The sequence below is a fragment of the Lissotriton helveticus genome, chromosome 7 (genome assembly GCF_964261635.1).
Source record: "Lissotriton helveticus chromosome 7, aLisHel1.1, whole genome shotgun sequence".
In the NCBI taxonomy this organism is placed as follows: domain Eukaryota; kingdom Metazoa; phylum Chordata; class Amphibia; order Caudata; family Salamandridae; genus Lissotriton; species Lissotriton helveticus.
Genome location: NC_136068.1, coordinates 649396197 through 649418493, shown reverse-complemented (window position 1 = coordinate 649418493; position 22297 = coordinate 649396197).

The window sequence follows — 22297 nt, the reverse complement described above, 5'->3', positions numbered from 1 at the left end:
TGGGAATTTTGCCAATGAACCTCGTTACTGACATTTATTCACACATGTATTCAGAAAAACCCTAGTTAGTGCTTCCCGGTTATCCTAACCTGCACCTAACTTTCCTTTAAGCCTGTGACCTCAGGACAATGGATTCTATTCACCACTTGCCCTTTCAATTCCCCGGGGAGTTCGGACAACAAGAAACTAAACGGTTGACAAACGCATGGATTAATACATATAACAATATAAGAACAAGAATAATAAAAATACAGCAATTCATGAATTGTTTTTACTAAATATTATTCGTGCGTATTCACAAGAGATTGATCAGGTCTCTTTAGAACAGCCGCTCTTTTAGCAGCATTAATGTACTAGCAGCTTCCGACTTAACTAGTCTTACTAATCCTGCCTAACCTTTAGCTAGTCCCTAACCATCCTCTGATCTACCAGAAAACTGATAGAGCGCGCGAGGTCACCCAGCCAATGATTCCGCCGTTTCCGGCTTCAGGGCCCATATACTTTCAATTCACACTATTCATTGACCTGGCGACTTCACGGGCTGCTACCAATTGTGTGTGTTCCCTACTGTTATTACTCAGTGTACCCAACTTACCATCCACCAACACGGGTACCTATGACATCAATGAATCAGGGGCCTAGCTGTAAAAGGAAAGGCAGCAAAATGCAATTTCAAATGACATTCAATATTGTTTAAATGACCACGGACAACTGGAAGTTTTGAAATGTTTATCTAAAGTTCGTTATCATCAAGCATGAGATACACGAGTATGAGGCAATCAATAACCAAGATAATGTAAATTATATAGCTATAGAGAACTAACGACAGGGTAACCATTCAAAATGCAATATGGAATGCAAATGGGAAAATACTAAATTCTCAGAAATGTTTAAGCATGGACAGACTATGCATGGGTTACTATAGGAGGGCCTATAAAGAGTAACACGCTAAACTTAAAGTAAAGGGACCTTTAAACAGCCTAGGTAAGGAGGTTCTAGACCATATCAGGAAATGACAAACAGCAATGCAAAATATAATCTCTAAAAGATTGGGTGACATGGGAACATATCATGAAAAATATGCAAATGACATTCGTTCAATAGTTTGCGGTAAAAGCATGGAAAATCAACATATGCAAAGGTGTCACTTTATTATAGCAAAAGGTAGAAATATAGAAAGGTGCAAGTTTTAAAGAACTTAGAGCAGTATTTACCTAGACTGGTGTGGAAACCAAACCCTGGCCACGGGTCAGTTAAGGACAGGAAACCCTCAAGGAAGGATACCCCTCAAAGAACAGCAGGTGCAGAATGGACACCCCGGACAGGACAGGATACCCTCAGATAAGGAATCAGGACAGGACCTCAGGACAGGACAGCAAACCCTCAGGACAGGACCGCTCAGGACAGGACCGCACCCGCAGTTTGGAAGCAACGCCTGCGCTCCACCCTCTCTGCAGCTATCGATCAAGACCCCGATTGGGTCAGCGAACTCCCAGCAAAGTGCTTCGCCAGCACTTTAAGGTTCAGTAGAACCTCTGTCTATGGTCAATTTAGGACAGAGTGCTCCGCAGCTCTCTGTATCTTCAGTCACCTATTGAGTACGATGGGTCAGTGACAGGTCAGCTAAACCAGACAAGTCGGACAATTCCCTAGTTAAACCCAGGGTAGATATACTCTTTTGGGACGGTGTACCACCCCCCAATGTTGCAAAGTGTCAGAATTCCTCAATTTGGATTGGTCCTAAAGTAGGATTTGGGTAACACACCAATCAGAACACGCTAATTCGAGCCTATATTAGCATACTTGGGTACCGCCTACAGAGATTGGGGTTCTCATGAGAACTGTGCAGAAATACGAGTGAAAATTTACATTGTAACACATGAGGAGCAACATTCGCCGTTCTCGTAGCGCAGAGGTGGCTTTCCCAGGCGCATCTTGACTGTGGCTGCCAGCTGGCTGAGTTCCACTGTCCAAAGTGGCCACCTTTCAGTATTCTCTGGTCATGCGCAGAAGAGACCGTCAATATGGCTCCCAATCAGTTTGGACCCCCATTCCCCGCGGTACATGAAAAGTAAGCGAGAACAAATTAATACACAGAAATAACGTTATGACATCTCATTCACAGGGTTGTACTTTCAACTTATCATTATAACATATACTTATGCAGTCTAAATGTTAGCTACATGGAAACAGGCACAAGAGCAGTGGCACGAGCAGTACCACATGATGGGCACAGCTATGTATTACGCATGCGCATAATTTTCCCTCCAACTCTGCAGACGCGTCAGGACACGTGAGTGTGGCTGACGCATGCGCAGTAACTAAAATACAAGCGGCGGCCATATTAAAGGACACGGATTAAATGCATTAGAAATACACATAAGCAAGCGTCATAAACTTTTACTCAAACTTAATATAAATGTTAGTAAGACGTACATTTATTACCTTGTTACACATAAACGAGGTTCTTGAATACAGCAAGGTCGCAAATATGCGAAGCTTTGCTTCATCAAACCCAAACCCTGTTGTTTTCCGAATATAACAAAAACTGGGGCGTCAACGCGTTTCAGTGGTATTGAGTCTATAAAACCACCTTCTTCAGGACATATGTACAAGTTATCTCCTTTTGCATAGGTATCACCTAATATAAAACAAAACAAAACATTCATTTATCTACCATCAATACAAAAGCATAATTATAATGCTATAACTCTAAATGCATCAAATTTAAAAAGGCTTTTTAAAAAAACTTATTAGTCAATACAGTGTGATTTCATTAATAATTTGAGATACATTCACTATACATATAGCAAAACTGATGTATCATTTGCCACTGGCTTAACCACAGCCTAGCTATAAGTAGTTTCATGTAGAGCCAACCCTTAGTTTGACAACATAAGAACCATTACGATTCTTTATTATTCACAATTCTTTGTAAGTGCTTCATTTCTCCAACACACATTCTCACCATTCAAATGAAATCAATCATCCATATTTCATAAGTCATAGAGACTCACCAGTGCTATCACACTTGAATTAAAGAGTCCTCCTTGATTCACTTTAAGAAGGAAGGTGCTGCAATGTTTAAAAAGGAATCTCCGGGGTACAATGAGATCGATATTAGTACTCCTATTTTAATCCTTTTATTCAGGGGTCTTAAAAATAAATAAATCCACTGAAGATCAATTCTGACTAGTAAATACCTTTAATTAGTGAATTGTTAATTCTTTGTGACAATTTTCTTATCTGGTCAATCGTGCCACCTGGGGGTTAGCTTTGCCGATAAGGGCACAAATATACAAAATTTGTTGTTAGGCCCCTGTTTATTATTAAGGTTCAACATGACTGGATTTGCTTATTACCTTCATTTTTGGTCCGCAATGATGAAATATTATTTATCACTCTTCGGCGTATTTGTATTTTTCCAATGTTAATCACCTACATGGATAAATATATGAGGTCCATATGGATATTGATATCATTTATATGGCTTCCATTACAGGCATTAGTTAAATTTAATACTTGTCGAAAGACTTGGTCACTATCTCACCTTATTGGGAGTGTACAAGCCAAATAGTAATCTGTTAAATTCGGGGCCCGGAGTATAACGTCGTTGTGGCTTTTCTAACTCTGCAGGGTGTTTAGCTCAAGTAAAGTGCCGGTCAGTGGCGGGGACAAAATAACTATTCTTTCATCAGATGCAACTGGTTCATGGGGACCTAATATTACTCATTGCAGTCTGATGCTATCCAGGGCAGCTGGCTCACTTCTCAGTCCACCTCATCCTCTGGAAGAAAGTCCATTATTACAGATATATGCCACACAATGTGTCCCTGTTGCAATCTGTGGGGCTGAGATTGGGGGATTGCAAATTGTGAAGCAATACAGGTGGAGGAAAGCCGATTTGGCAAAAGCCCTCTCTTTAACTCTATCCTCCTCCCATTTTATTTGTCAAATAGAGTTGGGATTGACTTGCATGGGTGATCGCATTAGAGTTTGTCCCACGCTCCTGCGGTTATATAATTGGAGAAATGCGGAAGAGTTTCTTACCATAGATATCATTATCTAACTCCAAGTCCATTGCAGCCTAAACGCAGTTTTAAACTGTCAAATCGACTTGACAATGTAACCCCCTTGCCAGGACTTAAACTCCCCTTTTACTGCATACAAGTCCCTGCTAAGGTAGGCCCTTGGTAGCCCATAGGGCAGAGTGCATTGTAGTTAAAAGCGTAAGCATGTACCTTTAAGTTTTACATGCCCTGGTAGTGAAAAACTACTACTTTGAGGACTACCTGTCCCAGATGATGAATTTGGGTTTCTTATTACATTTAATAAGTGAAAATCTTTGCTCAGGAACAGGTAAGATTTTCATGTTTAGTGTCTTAGATATTGTAAATAAAAATCCTCTTTAATGGTAAAGCCGTTTTTTAAGTTACGATTTGAAATGGCCACTTTTAGAAAGTTGGTTATTTCCTGCACTGGACTATTTGATGTCTGCAGCCTCCACTGGGTCACATGATTAGAGGTAGTCAGCCACACAATATCGGCATTATGTGGGCCCGAATGAGAAAATGACTAGCAGGATGGGGAGGTGGAGCTGGGCACAACCTATTTTCAACTGAATAGACTGTGCTCTGCCTTCACACCAAGGACTTGTCAACCTGCATTGTTCATGCAACCGGCTCGGAACCATAGCAACAGAGTCAGGAATCTTCAAGCACTTCAATGGGAATTCATTGAAATTTCTCCTACTTCAAGGAAGGTTCCGGAGCAGTGTGTTGCCTGGCATGAAGCACTTCAATGCCTAACCAGGGTTAGTAAGCTCTATATAAGTGGAATTGCAAATACAAATGTATCATGTGAAATCCATGCCCTATGCTATTCTAATAGGGAGACCGCCTGCCTCTCAGCTAAAGAGACTTCCATACTCCCAGTGATATTAAGATTTCTTTCCTTTTTGTGCTTTATCAAATGTAACAACAAATACACTTTAGTCTCCAAAAGCTTTTGTACATAATAATAGGGCTAAAAGCATCAAATGCATGTAAATCGTTTTCCTTTCATGCTTAGAATCTGGATAAAATCTAGGCAATATATCTTCTTTCCCAAAGGAGTTTAGAAGACATTTTGGGGAAAAAGTAGGCGCATGTAACACAACACAACCATGTAAAATTTTCGTATAGGTTGCAACAATAATGAATTACTAATCTATACTACTATTATAAAGAGAGAACTGTGAACCTTTGAGGCGGGTAAACTCAGGAACCACAGCGCCAATCAAAACACCCAATACAGCATTGGAAATGTCAGGGTAAGCAGATGGACATAGGCTATATAGCAGCAAAACATATACGTTAGAAGGGCAAAGTACGTTCTTTGCCAAAGTAGTCCCTTGGAAGTAGCGCCATCTCTGAGGTGGGCGTGTGCTTTAACGACGTTGAATGCAGTAGGTGTGCTGACATCACATAAGAGTGACGGGTCGGCCATTTTGATAAAGTAAACCGGTCAGGAGCGTAATGTGCGCTTGGGCGGCCAGGAGCGAGAAACAGACACCCTGCAGACTCCAAAATGCCCAACAAACGGACAGGACCGCGGAACCGACACCCTGCAGACTCCAACATGCCCAACAACCGGCCAGGAGTGCGGAACCGACACCCTGCGGAGTCCGACATGCCCAACAAACGCCATCACGCACAACGGATAGTTACCGGACCTTAGGCGGCGTGTACGGGGTGCGCGATGCTGGTGAGTACCTTTCACATAAAGTTGTGTCCTGCGGAGTCCAACATGCCCAACAAACGGCCATGAGCGTGTACGTTGTGTTGTGCTGGTGCCCAGCGCGTGAGATGCAGCGCAGGGACAGACTTTTGAATGAGATGCAGCGCAGGGACAGACTGTTGATTGAGATGCAGCGCAGGGACACACTGTTAAAGGAGATGCACTGAAGCTGGCACTGGAACTCCTATCATAAGGTTTTCACTAAATTTATCAGAAAACAGACCTTAGGCAGTGCGGAGTGCCCGTGTCCGGGGTGCGCGTTGCTGGTGAGTACCTTTCACATAAAGTTGTGTCGCAAAGCCTACCCGGACAACGGCGGGACAGGCTGCTAGTTACTACTATATAATCAGTTCACTAAAATGTCCTAGCCAAGGTAGTTGTGTATGTTAGCATTAAAAAAAAAGATTCTTTGTTAATCATTAAGCACAAGGTAAGAAGAACCCAGGTTGTATGAGGACAGCTACCTGGCATATAATTTCTGAAACTTTGAAGTAACCTATAAACTAATCTTTTCAGCAACTCAAGCAAATCTTGAGAAGTTCTGCATTACAGCCATAATTGTCACCATTTGAATTCAAAGTCAAATGAGCTATACAAGTTCAAGTTCAAAAGACCTTTATTCGAATTTCATAAAATTCATAAAAGTACCACATAAAAACAATTCATTACATAAAACATCAAGATTACATGGTTAAAAATATAATACAGTTTTTGATTAAACTAATTTCAAGGGTTTTCCATCATTTTGCGTACTCGTGTTATCAGTCTCAAAAAAGTGCTAGTGCGTAGAATCAATTCATCTGAATCCAGGGAAACCATCAATAGATAAGACTCCCCCAACGAGAGAGGTCTATGTTTCCTAAAATATGGGGTTAAAAGCCAGTTGATATACTTTAGATAAAATTTACAGAAGAATAGGAAGTGCAAATCATCTTGTGTGCTAACACCATCACAAGGACATGGGCTATAATCTGTGCTATGTCGGTAGCCCAGAGGGAAGGCCAACAGATATTTCACAGAACCCGCTCTTAGACTAAACAAGAGTGATCTCTCCCAGTTGGTCATAGGTAGGGTAAGATAGTGCGGGAGTGGTTGCCTACATAGATCGTTCCCCATGTATTTTGCAACAGTTGATTTTGATGATTCTCTTCCCATTCGTTCGGAATTATAAAGTGCGTACAGTGCATGTTTAACCTCGATTTTATCCTTTGGCTCGATCCTAGTAGGGTCGGAAAAGAGGCTGCCTCTGTCCACGGCGCTCAATGTTTACGACACTCCAGAAAGCCATGGAATCGCCATGCCATGGTCACATTTTAAACAATCCTTTATAATATTTTGTGTAAGAGTTGCTGAGTTATTCCTCCAAATCCTGACCCAGAATAGAGCTGGTCTGGGTCTGATAAAATCACATACATAGGGGAGGTTTAATTCAAAGGTCAAAAGTCAAAAAGTACTTCATTCAGTTAAAAAGCAATAACCATAAAAGCAACAGAAAGTCACATTTCATTTACAATTCTGAATGGTACAGCAATCAAAAGGAAGATATAAGTATAATACATAGTATTTACACTGGTACAGTTCGTTTAGACAAATCGATTTCCTATATTTAAAAACCTGTTTAAAATACTCAGATAACGAGGCAACAGTAAAAACATTGTCCATTTTTTGCAATTCTAAAAACGCTGGGCGACATCTGTGCAAATTCATTTCCTTTAGGATAGGGACGATCAATTTTCTATGGGGCAATGTATAAAATTTACAAAAAAATAAGACATGGATGTTAGATTGTACGGATTTTTCATCGCAAGGGCATACAGGCAATTCCTTGGACCACGAGTTCATTTCAGGCAAGGTAAATAATCTAAAAACAATATTAGCTCTAAAACGTGTTAGAAAAAATCTGTCATAATTGGGCATATGTAAGCTTAGGTATGGCTGTAGTTTGTCACTTATTAAAATTAACTGATGAGAAGTGACAGAGTTTTTCTTAGTTTCTTCAAGCTGTCTTTTATCTCTAAGGCAGTCCATACAGAGTTTTTTCAGTACTTTTCTGGGGATGTGTACCATGGAAGACGGATCGTCATAGTATTGCGAACGGTCTATTTCCTTCAGGAATATTTTAATATAGTTTAGCCATTCGACTCCGTTTACTCTCCCCAGTTTTAAGACATCCTGTAGTATGGCACGATTTAGAACACATTCGTTCACAGTCCAGACTCTGTGCCATAGGAGAATGGGTTGTACTCTAATTGTGTCTGTGATATACGGCAACCCCAACTCTTCATGGCAAAAAAAAGTCGCTGTACTTTCTGGTAATGATAAGATGTGCCTTAAAAATTTATTTTCAACTGTTTCGATTGCCTTTGTGTTAGAATAGCCCCAGAGTCCAGCTCCATACAATGCCACAGATACACACGTTGCATTATAAATAGTTAAAATTTCCCTGATTGGTTTCATTCCCAGTTTTCGTGTGAAACTCTTCAGTGCCATAATTGTCTTGGAAAACAGGAGCGTTCTGGCCTTCACCGCACTTGTCCAGGAACCAGTTTCGTGGAACAAGATTCCAACGTAAGGGAAAGTGGATGTTCTTTCTAAAGGGGCGTTATTTATATACATCGATTTCATTTGTTTTTTAATGCGTGTGCCACAATTCATAGAAAAGGTCTTACTGCAATTTATTTTTAAATCAAGGTTGAGCATGAACCGATTAAAAGATGTTATCATTTTTTGTAGGGCCATGGGGGTACGAGCCATTAAGACGGCATCATCTACATACAACAGTGCAGGGATGAATCTCTTTCCAATCTTAGGCATATCCCTACACTCTTGCAGCAGATGATTCTCCAGGCCATTTATGTAGATAAGGAATAAGAAGGGCGCCAGGACACACCCCTGGCGCACTCCGCGCCCTATTCCGAAAGACCTACTACATTCCCCCCCTTTGCCATAACGCAGGACAGCAGTTGCTCCTGAGTATAACTCCCTTAAAAATCGAATTATCGTTTTTTCCACGCCCAGCCGTGACATCAAGTCCCATAATTTATAGTGAGACACGGAATCGAAAGCTGATGTAAGATCAACAAATATAAAATACAAACGCTCCCTTTTTATCATGGTATATTTCTGCTGGATCAGAAATAAATTTAGACCCTGCTCTGTTGTTCCTATACCCTTTTGGAATCCAAATTGTAAATCACTGATTGCCCCAACCTCCTCTGCCCAGTTTTGCAATTTAGCTAAAATCACTCTGCCGAGGATCTTTATTGATGAGTCAAGTAGGGATATTGGCCTATAACAGGCACAATCTTGTCTATTTCCCTTCTTATAAATGGGTACAATAATTGATGTATACCAGGAAGGACTCAATCCCCTCAGGAGAGCTGCATTAAAAAGTTGTACAAGTATCGGGCCCCAGAGTTCACTATTTGCCTTGTACAAATCTGCTGGAATTCCGTCTGAGCCGGCCGCCTTGCTGCCCTTTGTGGCTCCCAGACTTACTAGGATCTCAGGTAATGTTACCTTCAGTTCATTTACCTCCTCTACTAATTCGCCTTCCATAGTTAGGTCTATTTTTTCTACCTCATCTATGGGCGTGTACAGGGTGGAAAAATGTGCGACCCAATCATCCTCATTAATAGCAATTTCCATCCGAGCTTTAGTATTTTCATATGGAAGCGGGGCGTTTACCACCCTCCAGAATGCAGATATATCTTTTGTTTGTGAGGCTGTACAAAGTTCTTCCCATACTCCTTTTTTAATGGCATTTCTTCTGTCTTTTAGGGCCTGGTTGTAACCTTTCCTTAGATTTCTTATCTGTGTAATATCACGTGGATCCTTATGTATTGCATGCTTGAGCTCTGTGAGGGCCTTAGTACAAGTCCTATCAAACCATCTTGTGCCTTTCATTAGTCCTTTTTTTGACGCTAATTTCAGATTCTCTTTGATAGTGCATGCAATAATATTAAAGTGGGCTATTATACTTTCACTATCAGAATCTTCGTCTACGCAGATTTTAAAATTATCGGCACAACTATTTACCAATTTTTTAAGAAAATCTTCCGGTACCACCTTACTCCACTTGAGCGTGTACCCGTTCTGCCTCCCTAACGTAACATCTGGGGCAACCAGTACGGGATCATTACGGCGAGGCAAAAAGAGGTTCTCAATCTCTAGTATTTGCGGTAGGTGGTCACTCATTGGTGCATCCAGAATTTTAAAACTACCTATCTTATGACCATAACCATTTGAGCAAAGGCTAAAGTCTATGGTAGTGGATGCTCCCCTCCCAATAAAGGTTGGTTGAAAAGGTACTGGTTGCTGGATCATTTCATTGACAAAACCCAAATCATAATCAAACAGTAGTTCATTCAATAAGTCCCCAGTCTCTGTATGTTTAAAATGTGGTAAATTAATTTCCTGCTCCAACATTAAACCACAAATGCCTTTACATCCTATTGTGCATAATGGACAATTAAAATCACCCCCCCCATAAAATCATTACTTCTTTTCCATTGCTGTCTAATTCACGTTGTAAATCATTGGCTAACATTTTCAGAATGTTTCGTGACATATTGCCTGGAATATTATTATAAAAGTTTATAATTACAAGGCACAGTCCAGTTTTAGTATCTATTGCTAATTTATGGTAGAAATCACACTTAGAGTAAAAACGTACCCTCTCATACCCTAAACCATTCGAGAGGTACGTAATCAACCACCCTTCGGTCTTTCATGTGTAACACCTACTGCTGGAGTGAAAAATGTTTTATAACCATTTAAATGTATCTGATCTGTAGCCCAAGTTTCTTGGAGAGCCATAATGTCCAATCATTTGTAACAGTCTCCCAGGAGGGATTAGTGATTTTTGTTTTCAGTCCTGCCACGTTCCAGAACATTGAGGTACATATGTCATTGTTTTGGTCAGTACTAACATAAGTCCTGGTATCTGCTCCATTGGATTTTTTAATCTTGTTCTCCAAGATATTAGTCACATTTAATGTATCATTTATAATTAATACGTTTTTTCCATTTTCCTGCCTTGTGCTCATGTCAGGTGGTACAACATTCCCAGCGCTATCCGGTGGCTTACTTAGGGTGGATAAGAATGAGGAAGATTCTAGTGCCTGGTTGTCTAACTGTCAATCTACTGCCTCCAAATCGCTAAACCGATTGAAGCAGGGGATGGAAAACGGAACGTATTGTGGGTCCCTCCATTCTGTATGCCGAAATTGGTCTGGATAATGTGTTCCCCCCTCCTACGTTGAATTGTAGTCCATCCATCATTTACCCCTTCCCCCCATGTATTGTGGGCTGGATCCCAACGCATTTCGTGACCCCACCCTCCCCGGGAATGATTAGGGCCCCTCAACCAACTCCATCTATTATCCGTGGTCTGTGCTGGCATGTAGAAAAAGGAAAGTGGTCTTGCCACAATTGTTGTTCCGTTATTTCTCTTGGCCCTTTGGCAGATATAATCCACTGAGCTGGGATCATCAAAAGTTACCACCACACAGTCTCCTTGTAGTCTTTTTGTAGTTTTCCCCACCCAGGGGACCCGCTGCACCATTAAAATGTTACTAGTTATATTCGGTGGAAGGGGGTGGTTAGAATTCAACCAGTGGAACACCTTATTTTTAAGTGCCCAAAATGATTCTGTACCCTGGGCAGCTAATTCGGGGACTCCAGTTAAGATTACCACGTAAGGGCAAGCATCTGGTGGTAAATTGATCCCTCTACGTTTTTCCATTTTGTCTTGGGTGGGTTTCTCAACGGTGTGGATAGGGGTATTTGAGGTCACTGATTTGTTTTTGTTAACCTCAGTAGATGGAGTAGGTTTAATTGAATTTTTACTTGTCACAAGGGGACATGGATTTAGCAGAGGGGTTTTAGGGGCAGATTTAGTGACTTCAGCTAAAGATTTGTTTGTTATTTGTAGCTTGTTTAGAGGAAGGGTTGGATGTGCTAATTTTTTAGTCTGAGTCGGGCGCAAGGCTTCTATATCCTTGTGCATAACATTTAGTTGTGTTTCTATTGCCAGAAGCTTATTTTCCAAGGGAGACAGCAAAGATTTGATAAGGGTTTTTAATGTAAATATGAAGGGATCTTCCCTGTCTATATTAGGATCTTCCCTATCTATATTAGTGGCTGTGCTATTGGGTGTGGAGCTATTATTAAAAATATCCGCCAGAGTATCATCTAGGGTAGAGTCATCAATAGTCAAAGGCATCGTTAGTGGACCAACTACTTCTTTCCTAGTGTCCTCTCTAGAAGCTCCCCTTGTTTGCTCTGTACTGTTTACAGGTCCCAATTTATGTACAGGTGTCGCATTTTTCTTTTTAATGATGGGAATGTTTTTAGTATGCCTATTCTTAGGGATTGCTCCCTCCCTTTTCCCTTGTAGCTCAATATTACTTTTTTCTACCTGGGGATCTATGTGCGTAGAAATCAAGATATTCCCAGATGGTGCCAAATACTGTGAGTCAGAAGAAAGAGAGTCCCGGAGTTCTGGCTGGGTAATCATATTATTATGGACCTCTACAAGTATCTGCTCAGAGGTGGTCTGGCCCACAGCGTTTTTAGGGCTGCGGGCCTCAGCAATGTGGCCCATAGAGTACCTCTTAGCAAATGCTAGATCCTGAGACACTCTTCTCTCCATTAGCACAATTCCCTGGTCTATCAATGTGTTTGTGCGTATGATGAAATCATCAAGGGTCCCAATCAACTTTGCCCCTCCAGCAGCAGCCTTACTTCTGGTTTCACTAGGCATAATATAGCATGTAATAAATCAGGAGTAATGCTCCTATAGTCAGGCTAATATTGTCATGAAGAAGAATATTAAATGGGTCATAAATGAAAGCCTACCGGGCCAGGATACGGTAGGCAGAAAGGGTAGAGTTTCGGGCCCATCCCAGCCTCCTCCGGCCTCTGAGGCCTAAGACGGCCCGCCCTCTGCCCGGGCTCAGCCCGGCACAGGCCCGCGCTCGATCCCGCGACGCGGCGAGTGCGCTCAATTTCAAGCGCCTCCGGTGGCGGGAAATGACGATGGCGGCTCCTTCCGCAATGCCCCCAGTGAGTTGTAGTTCCCCTCGCTACAGCCGCTGAGATGGTGCGCGGCGGCGAGGGAACCAGCGGCAGTGATGTCAGACTCTCCTGAGTCTCTGGCAGCGGGACCACGGGCTCCTGGATTCCTGCCCCAACAACAAGGTCAGCAAGCTTCCACCCGCTCCACCGGGAGTGCGCGCAATTTCAAGCGCCTCCGGTGGCGGGAAATGACGATGGCGGCTCCTGCCGCAATGCCCCCAGGGAGTTGTAGTTCCCCTCGCTACAGCCGCTGAGATGGTGCACGGCGGCGAGGGAACCAGCGGCAGTGATGTCAGACTCTCCTGAGTCTCTGGCAGCGGGACCACGGGCTCCTGGATTCCTGCCCCAACAACAAGGTCAGCAAGCAAGGTTTAATTCATTATGGCAGATAAATTCAGAAGATGAGATTGGGGCGCCCAGTATTTTCCTGAAAAATCGGCTTTCTTCTCGCTGGATACCTGTGCTTCTTCCCAACCCCCAAAGCTCTGCTCCATATGTGGCTACCGGCAGGCACTGTAATCTAAAACATTTTAAAATAGCTCTAGTGGCACCTATTTTCTTTGGGCGCGGCAAGCTCAAGACTAAATTGGTGGCTTTCGAGAACTTGCCCATGGCGTGGGCCAAGTGCCCACTCCATGAGCCGTTCGCAGCAAAAACCAAACCTAAATATGGAAATGTAGGCACAGGTTCAAGTTATAGCTTTACCTTTAGGAAAGCAATCCCTTAAAACTCCAATTAGGGATTGCAAGAGAAGGGACTGGAACCTTGCTACACCATTCATTCAACTGTTCGTAAAGACATTGATAATTGGATATGGTTGAAGGTGTGCTGAAGACTTGGGAGCTACAGGTACTGCAGCCAAGCACCATAAACCTCTCAATTTCTAGGCCGTCAAGCATCATTTATTTAAAGAAGAGTAATGAAAGACCATACTTAAGAGCAGCAGGGGATACATTCACTAGATACCATTGTGGAGATCCTACAAGCATATTCAGAAGAAAATTAGAAGTGGGGTCACCTGGACCAATGAGTTGCCCAAAGAACAAACACTATACTCTCCCAATGAATCTTCCTCAGCAGCTCTGGGTGGAGGGGAATCAATGGAAATTAAGGGTTCAGGACTTATGGCCAATACCAAGACAGGCCACTGACATTGCCATTCTCCCCTATCTAATTAAAAAGCTGTGAAAGAAGAGCATCATTTGCTGAAGCAAGTAGGTCCATGATTAGATTAACCCACTTCTCAAACATCACCTGAAATGTTTTTGAATGGAGTCGAAACACCACAGAAGAGAAGAATACTTGGCATGTGGTAAATAATTGCCACTGGGCATAGTTAGCCTTTGTGCCCTCCCTGGGAGGCAGATGGGGGTGTGCACCCCAAGTCTGTCCCCCCTGATGGACAGAAAGCATACTAGAAACCAGGGATTTTTGAAAGGCAGTATTTTTAGTGGGTAATGTGCCAATGGCATGGGTCTGTGCACCCTGTGGCCTGAGCCTGTTTAGTCTTTTTGCCCCATGGTAGGACAGATGGATGTTTTCATTCTCAATATGCCCACTAGAACCCAGGGAATTATAAACACAAGATGTTATGAGGAGAGCAGCTTCCATTGTATGGACCGGTGCATCTGGTGGCCAGGGACAAATCATTCCTTCTATTTCCCCTAGGGGTTGGATAGAGGCTGTTCTCCCCTCAAGGATTAATAAACATCAATATTTTATTGGGGGGAGTGGCCTCCATTGGCATGGGTGGAGATCTCTCCGCACTAGGACACGTCAGTCTTCCTATTGCCCCTTCGGTGAAAATGGGGGTGTGAACCCCCAATCTGCACCCTAAGGGGCAAAAAGCCCACCGGGTACCAGGGATTTATAAACATCAGCATGTTACTGGAGGGGGAGAACTCTCTAGGGAATGAGTCTGTAATCCTACCTGACCAGAGTCCTGTTAGTCTTTCAGTCTTCAATGGAGGGTGATATGGTGAATGTCCTCCTAATCCTCCCCTAAGGAGGCAGAAATACCACTAGACGCCAGGGATTTATAAACATCAGCATGTTTTGGGGGGAGCAGCCCCCTTGGCAAATACCTTTGCTCCACACTACCTTGGGACAAATCAGCCTCAGTGCCTGTCTGAGGTGTGGATAGGCAGATAATGAGTGTTCATCTCTAATCAGCTCCCTTCTGCAGTGAACTTTCTGCCAACTAGACACCAGGGACTTTTGAAATGCTGTAGTCTTTTGAGGGAAACAGCTCCAATGGCATGGACCTGTGCTTGCAACTGCTAAGGAACCAGTTAGTCTTTCTTCCCCTAGGAAACGGATGGGGGCTATTAACCCCAATCTGCCCCTGAGGGACATAAATCTCATTAGACACCAGGGATGTTTTTAATATCAGTATTTTTTTAGGGTAGCTTTCCCATGGCATGTTTTTGTGCTCCCCCACAAGTCTGGGACACATCAGCCTTTCTACAACCCAGTGGGGGCTAATAAGTGTTATTCACCCCCAATCCATCTCTTCCCATGTGTTGGACTTGGCCCTTTTTGCAGGGTCATCCCTGAACTTTGTGCCTTCCTCCTGTCTTTTGTCTGACCTGTTTTTGTTGATTATATGGCTCTGGGCACTTTACTACTGCTGATCTGTGCTAAAGTGCATATGCTCTCCCTATTGTAAATTGATGTATGGATTAGTGACTCCATGATTGCCTTATTTGATTTACTGTCAGACCCTAGAACAGTGCACTGCTGGTGCCCAGAGCTGGCAAATCAAATTCTGCTGGCGGGATTGTAGCCCTTGTTGTGCCACCCACTGAAGCAGCCTGTAAAGTGTGTCTCAGGTTTGCCATTGCAGAGCCTGTGCGCAGTCTGGTACTGCCATGTTAACTGGGCAAGTGCACCAACTCGCCAGTCCCTAAACCTTCCCTTTTCTGCATATTAGTCACCCCTATAGTAGGCCCAAGGGCAGGGTGCATTGTAAGTAAAAGGTAGGACATGCCCTGATGTGTGTGGCATGTCCTAATAGTGAATTACAGCCATTTTAGTTTTTCACTATTGCAAGCTACCTGTTCCCCATAGGCCAGAATGGGCAGTTTGATTATAACACATTATAATCCTAACTGACTCGGGGAACTAGGTAGAAATTCGAGTTTAGTATGTCTGAACTCAGAATGATAAAATACATCTTTTATGAAGTTGGTTTTAACATTCTGTGTTTGAAAATACCACTTTTAGAAAGTGGGTATTTTCTTGTCTGACTATCCAAGTCTGCCTCTGCTAGGTTGTGTATTCCTTGTCTGGAGTTTGAGTGACAGGGGCTGGGGATGCCAGGAGACGGGGTGAGTCAGCACAGGGCTGAATAGAGCTATCTGCATGTAGATGGGTGGGAGGAGTTGCACCTGGGATGCCAGGAGACAGGGTGAGTCAGCACAGGGATGAATAGAGCTATCTGCATGTAGATGGGTGGGAGGAGTTGCACCTGGGTCCTGAATAGGGCTCTGCCTGCCTTCCACAATGCTGGCTCCACCTTCTGTGGTACGTCTGATGTCTCTGCCCCACACTGTCAAAGGAAAGAAGGAGTCTTGTTAACTAAGTGCTCCAGGACTGCACAGAACTGGTTTGGACTGGATAAAGAACCCTCTGCCTTCAGAGGACAAATGATTTGCTAGTATAAATATTAGGACCCAGACCCAAGAACTTTAGATCACTTTTGGGAAACCAGAAGAAACTTTGCTGAGGAGAGGAACCAGAGAAACTGAGGAGTAGACTATCCCTAAGCTGAGTGCTTTTTGGGGGATTGGCCTGCAGTGGTTACCTAACTTCCAAAGCAAGGAGAAAGAACCGTGTGCTACTTTCACATCAATTTGTAAAGAATCTCCAAGGGCTTGAGATAGATCTTGCCTCCTGCTGAAGTCTCAGGGACAACAGACTTCACCAACCAGCTCCCCTGCCTTCCCTTGCCGGGAATTGAAGTGCCTGTTGTTGATCTGGGCCTTCTGAGAGACTGTGTGTCGCTGGGAGCAGGAAGCATGACTCAATCCGAATAAGTGTGTCACCACCACAGCCATTGTTGTCGCATCAGCGGAGAAGAGTGTCGCCATCGCAGCAGACGCTGTCGCATCACCGGAGAAGCGTGCCGCCGCTATCGCCATCGCATCACCCGTAGCGCCTTGCATCACCGGAGAAGAGTGTCGTTGTCGCAGCAGACGCCATCTTATCACTTGAGAAGCATGTCGCAGCGCCTGTCGCGGCTCAAAAGAATTGTTGAGTCGCCGCACGACAGTCGGGCGTGCACGCATCGTTGTCGCATCAAGAAGATGTCATTTTGTTTCATTGCACTGGATCTTCATCGCATCCCGGCGCTGTTGGTCGCATCGCAACGGAAGCGCAGTAAGAAACCAATGCATCACCCCCACACGAGGAGAAGAACCAGTGCATCCCCTACGCAGCAGTAGGGACCCGACGCATCACCATTCTTGCGTGTAAGGAACCGACGCGTCACCTTCCCTTCAACACTTTAATTGTATAGCGTAACGCATCCAAAGGTACATTTAACTTAAAGTGTTGCATTTAACATCTAAAGAGAACTAAGCTATTTCTACCATTTTTAAAGTACAGTATTGTGGATTTTTGTCATTTGTGGTCTTGTGTTAAGTCTATATAAAAATACTGTTTTTTATACTACAACTTGTGTGGCGTCCATCTGTAGTGTTGTCACTGTGTTACTGTATGTGTTCACAAATGCTTTACAAACTGCCTCTGCGATAAGCCTGCCTGCTCCTGCCAAGCTACCAAGGGGGTGAGCAGGGGTTATTTTAGGAGTGTACCCCCTTACCCTGGCTAGACTCAAGGGTCCCTATTTGGTCAAACATACCTACCTTTGCAAACTAGAGACCCCCAAATCTAACACCATGGCAGAAAGGCCACTAGGCATAGGGATTGATAAACATCAGCATTATTTTGGGGTAGAGGCCCACCTGTGAATGGGTCTGCGCTTCTCTATGCCCCAGGATTAGTTAGTACTTTTTTATTCACTCCCATTCAGCCCCCTGAGGCAGGAAGTTCACATTATAACAGGGATCAGCATTTTTTTGGGGGGAGGGGTCGGACTGCATTGCCTTAGCCTATGCACCCGCTGCTCTGTGACAAATCAGACGTTCTGCCCCTCCTGGGATGCAGATTCAGGGTGTTCACACCCAATCTTCCGCTCGGGTGGGAAGAATTCCACCTAGACACCAGGGATTTTGGAAAGGCAATATATTTTTTCCAGTGGAGTATTCCCAATGGCCTGGGGAGTCGGGCACCTGAAGGTGTTCCCCCCATTAATTCTGGCACACCCTTGAGCGCAACAAGTCCACTAAACACGAGGGATATATAAATGTAAACAGCATTTTTTGAGGTGCGACCCCATTAGCATAGGCCTGTTTTCCCTTCCTGGTACATATCAGTTTTCCTGCTCCACATTGGGTGAGAACGGGGGTGTTACACCTCAATCTTCCCCTTTGGGGCAGAAAGTCCATTAGACACCACAGTAAGGCACATGGACAGTCGTTTGCGGTGGAGGAGCAGCCACACAAACATGTGCATGACGCTGATTTCCTACCATTCTAGACCCCACAGTCTTTCTGCTACCCCTAAAGGCAGATTTAGACGTTTATCCCCAATCTACCCACCCCCTGGGTGAATACCCACTAGACCACCAGGAAAAACATGGAACACCTTTGTTATCAAATCTAGGATGCTTCATCACTACCATCATTGTAATGAATGTGAAATAAAGTCAGGGTTGAATTTTTCCAACATACTCATAATTGCATTCAACCTCCTAATTCCAAAGAAAAACACTAGGCATGTACAAAACTTAAAGATAGAAATGTGGAACTGCAGGATTACCACATCACATCTTGTTTTGGGATTCACAAAGACTAAATATTGACAAAAGTGTTCAGAAATGCATCTACAACAATTTTGTGAAGCAGCTTCTGCATATATGCTGTGGTCATTGACATTTTTGTACGTCTCCTCTGAAAAATATATTTCCCTTTTTAAACCTATTTCCTTTGTTAAACCCATTTCCTCCATATCACAGTAGCCTCAGGGGATGGGGGAACTGCCCTCGAATCCTATGGGATTTAGGGAGGAGTGAAGTGCCTGTATGACATCCCCACACAAGGGACATGATGCAAAACACTTTTCCCAGCACACTAAAAAAACAAGCATTTGCAATGCAATAGGTCTCGCATTAATTACGTTTGAGCTATTGGCATTGCTAAATTTTGCAACACCAATTGCAACAAAAGTCTATAAATTGTAGGACAAAAAAATGTGTATTTATTTTTATAGCAATGGTGGCATGCTGCGCTTTAGATGAATATGTTTAAGTAAAGTGTGCCATACTGTGATTGCTACAATAGTTAATTGTGAATGCATTAACAATTGACATGTGCACTGATGGCTGGTGGTGTGTGTGCCTGTAGAAATTGTGCACTGATGGCTGGTGGTGTGTGTGCCTGGTGGAAGTGTGCACTGCTGGCTAATGGTGTGTGTGCCTGGTTGAAGCATGCACTGACGGCTGGTGGTGTGTGTGCCTGGTGAAAGCGTGCACTGACGGCTGGAGGGGTGTGCCTGGTGAAAGCGTGCGCTGATAGCTGGTGGTGTGTGTGTGCCTGGTGAAAGCGTACACTGACGGCTGGTGGTGTGTGTGTGCCTGGTGAAAGTGTGCACTGACGTCTGGTGGTGTGTGCCTGGGAGAAGCGTGCACTGACGGCTGTTGGTGTTTGTGCCCGGTGAAAGGGTGCACTGACGGCGGTGGTGTTTGTGCCCGGTGAAAGCGTGCACTGACTACTGATGGTGTTTGTGCCTGGTGAAAGTGTGCACTGATGGTGTGGTTGTGTGTGTGGTTGTGTGTTTGTGGTTGTAAGTGTGAATGTAAGTGTGGTTGTGCTTGTGTGTGTGGTTGTGTGTGTAGTTGTGGTTGTGGTTGTGTGTATGTGTGTGGTTGTGTGTGTGTGTGGTTGTGTGTGTGTGTGTGGTTGTGTGTATGGTTGTGGTTGTGTGTTTCTCTTTTCCTCCTTTTCTGCAGGACACATTCCCATTTTATGGAAGCATTCGTTGCAGCTCAGCAAAATAACCGACGTATGCATTAAAGCATTTTGATATCTCTGTGTAACCAAAACTTTAATTACATGCAACGTTTTGCTCAATTAAAGAATGCGCAAAACCCCCATGTTCTTTCAACTCTTGCCGCTGGATGCTAAACATGTTATTTAAATGCTTTCTTTATTTCACTTTAATCTTCCATTGGAAGATGGCGCCCACCTGCGGTATTTCATAAACGTCGGACCATATTACATAAAGTTCTGCTCCTCTGCGAAAAAGAGATTCTTAGGTTTGCCGGACATTTACTGCTTGAATGTTAAGCAGAGACTAGTGTACGGGCTTCACGCGAAACCTGTTCCCGATCATGCTTGGTAGAGGCTTATATCAAGGGCTTGATATATAGGAAACTGTAACAGATGATGTATTTACTCGCCACAGGGGCGGCTCTAGGCTCATGGCGGCCCTGGGCAGGAAGAGTAGGTAGGGGGCCCCGGAAGAGGGGATCCGGGTGGGGTGGAGCCCCTCAGAGCTCAGGAACCAGAAGGAACGCAGGCGGGGAGGCCAGTGAAGAGGGGGGGACCTGGGTCAGGGTGTTTGGAAGTGGAACAGAACTGGAGGCCACCAAATCCCTGCCAGGGGCCGCCACGCAAGTATGTGTCCATCCTCAGAGGATTATTATATTAAGGATATATAGTGGCGTGGTGGCCCCTGGGGTTTGGTGGCCCTGTGCAGGTGCACAGCTTGCACATGCCTAAGGCCGCCCCTGCTCGCCAGAATAGTAGTTTTACTATTTCAGATACACTGAGGACAAAAATATTTGTAAGTACGGTAAGGAGTACTCTGGTATGCACTCTTTCATCTGCCCCAGAACATGTAACTTCCTATTCGTCGCAGATCCTATTCATAACAGTCCTTTCTATTCTAGGATATTCTATACGAATATTCCTTAAAGGTTCACATTTTAGATGATAGAAGCCAATTCACAGAAGCATCTGATAGTATGTAAAAGAGAATTACTGGAGTCCTATTGAATGTGCTCCAAAATGCCTTTGTAGATAGGCCCCACTGTGTATCATGTATATGCACATCCTCCTCTCTGAGACACGAGAGTGCTGTTAATTAGAATATTCAGAGAAAGCTGCTGCTTGCATTCACGTGCACATTTATTACATGTAAAACAAGTGTTCAAAAGTTCAGTTCGAGCTACAGTGAGAAACACAGTGCTTTAGCATAATTTCTGTAATACAATGGACAAGTGAAAATATTGTTGCCCTATGGTTCCCGTGAGATTTGTTGTTTAGTAATAAAACGAACAGCATTTATAATAGACAAATATTAACAGGGGACCAAAGTGAAAAGAAAGAATGTATCCCGTGTAAGTAAAAAGTGGCACTGGGTTGAAATTCCCTTCAAACAGAATTATAAGTAAAGTGTTGTAACAGTGCAAAAGTAAATAGGAGGGTATTTAAAAGTCACGCGTAATGAAAACCGAAGCAGTTACATATTTTCCAATTAATTATAAAAAATGCAGCTGGAGCCACGTTACTCGTATTTTTTAGTGTTTACCAAAAAGTAAATAATAAAAATAGTCTTATTTATTTGTTAATGAGTACGTAGTTTGTATGCAAACTCATGAATTTACTCAAATGGCCTTTCTTTTGTTGAAAGTAAGGGAGCCTAAAAGTCTGCACTAGTGTTAGAAATCTCCATTCCCCGCCCATGCACCCCCCCAACAGTTGTGAAAGGAAGGGAAAACGAGTGAATTGTTATTCAATACGGCCTCTGGTGGTAAAGATCAAGGGCCATATGTATGAACACATTTTCCCATAGACACAGAATGGGTAAAACCCTTTGATACATCTGGCCCCTAATCTTTTCTTCAGCAGCATGTGTGAAATGTAGATAAGTAACTTGATAGAAACCAACAGCAGGAGGGCTAATTTCCGAAACCCACTGTAGTCTACAGGTGAAATTTAAAACTAAAAGCAATGAAACAAAATGCACAGTTTTAAGTACAAAATGGTAGATTAGCATTTTGCCAGTGAAAAGTCCTCCTTTTTTTTGGTGCACTTATATTTGTGGGGTTTGCTGTATTACGGGCAATAATGAGTAATGTAAAGTTTTAACACATTTTTTTATTAACGGTACTTAATTGGTTTCAAAAGCAAACAGGAATGGGACGTTTGTGACCACGCACATTTACATTTCGCAAATTCCACGAAAGTGAAAGTTAAAATGATCGGACTGAAGCAGAAGGGAATGCAACTTAATGACCTGTTACGGAGGAGACAGATGGTGACTGCGTGCGTGCGTGCACTCGCACATGCACTCAAGCTTCAGACCAGCAAAA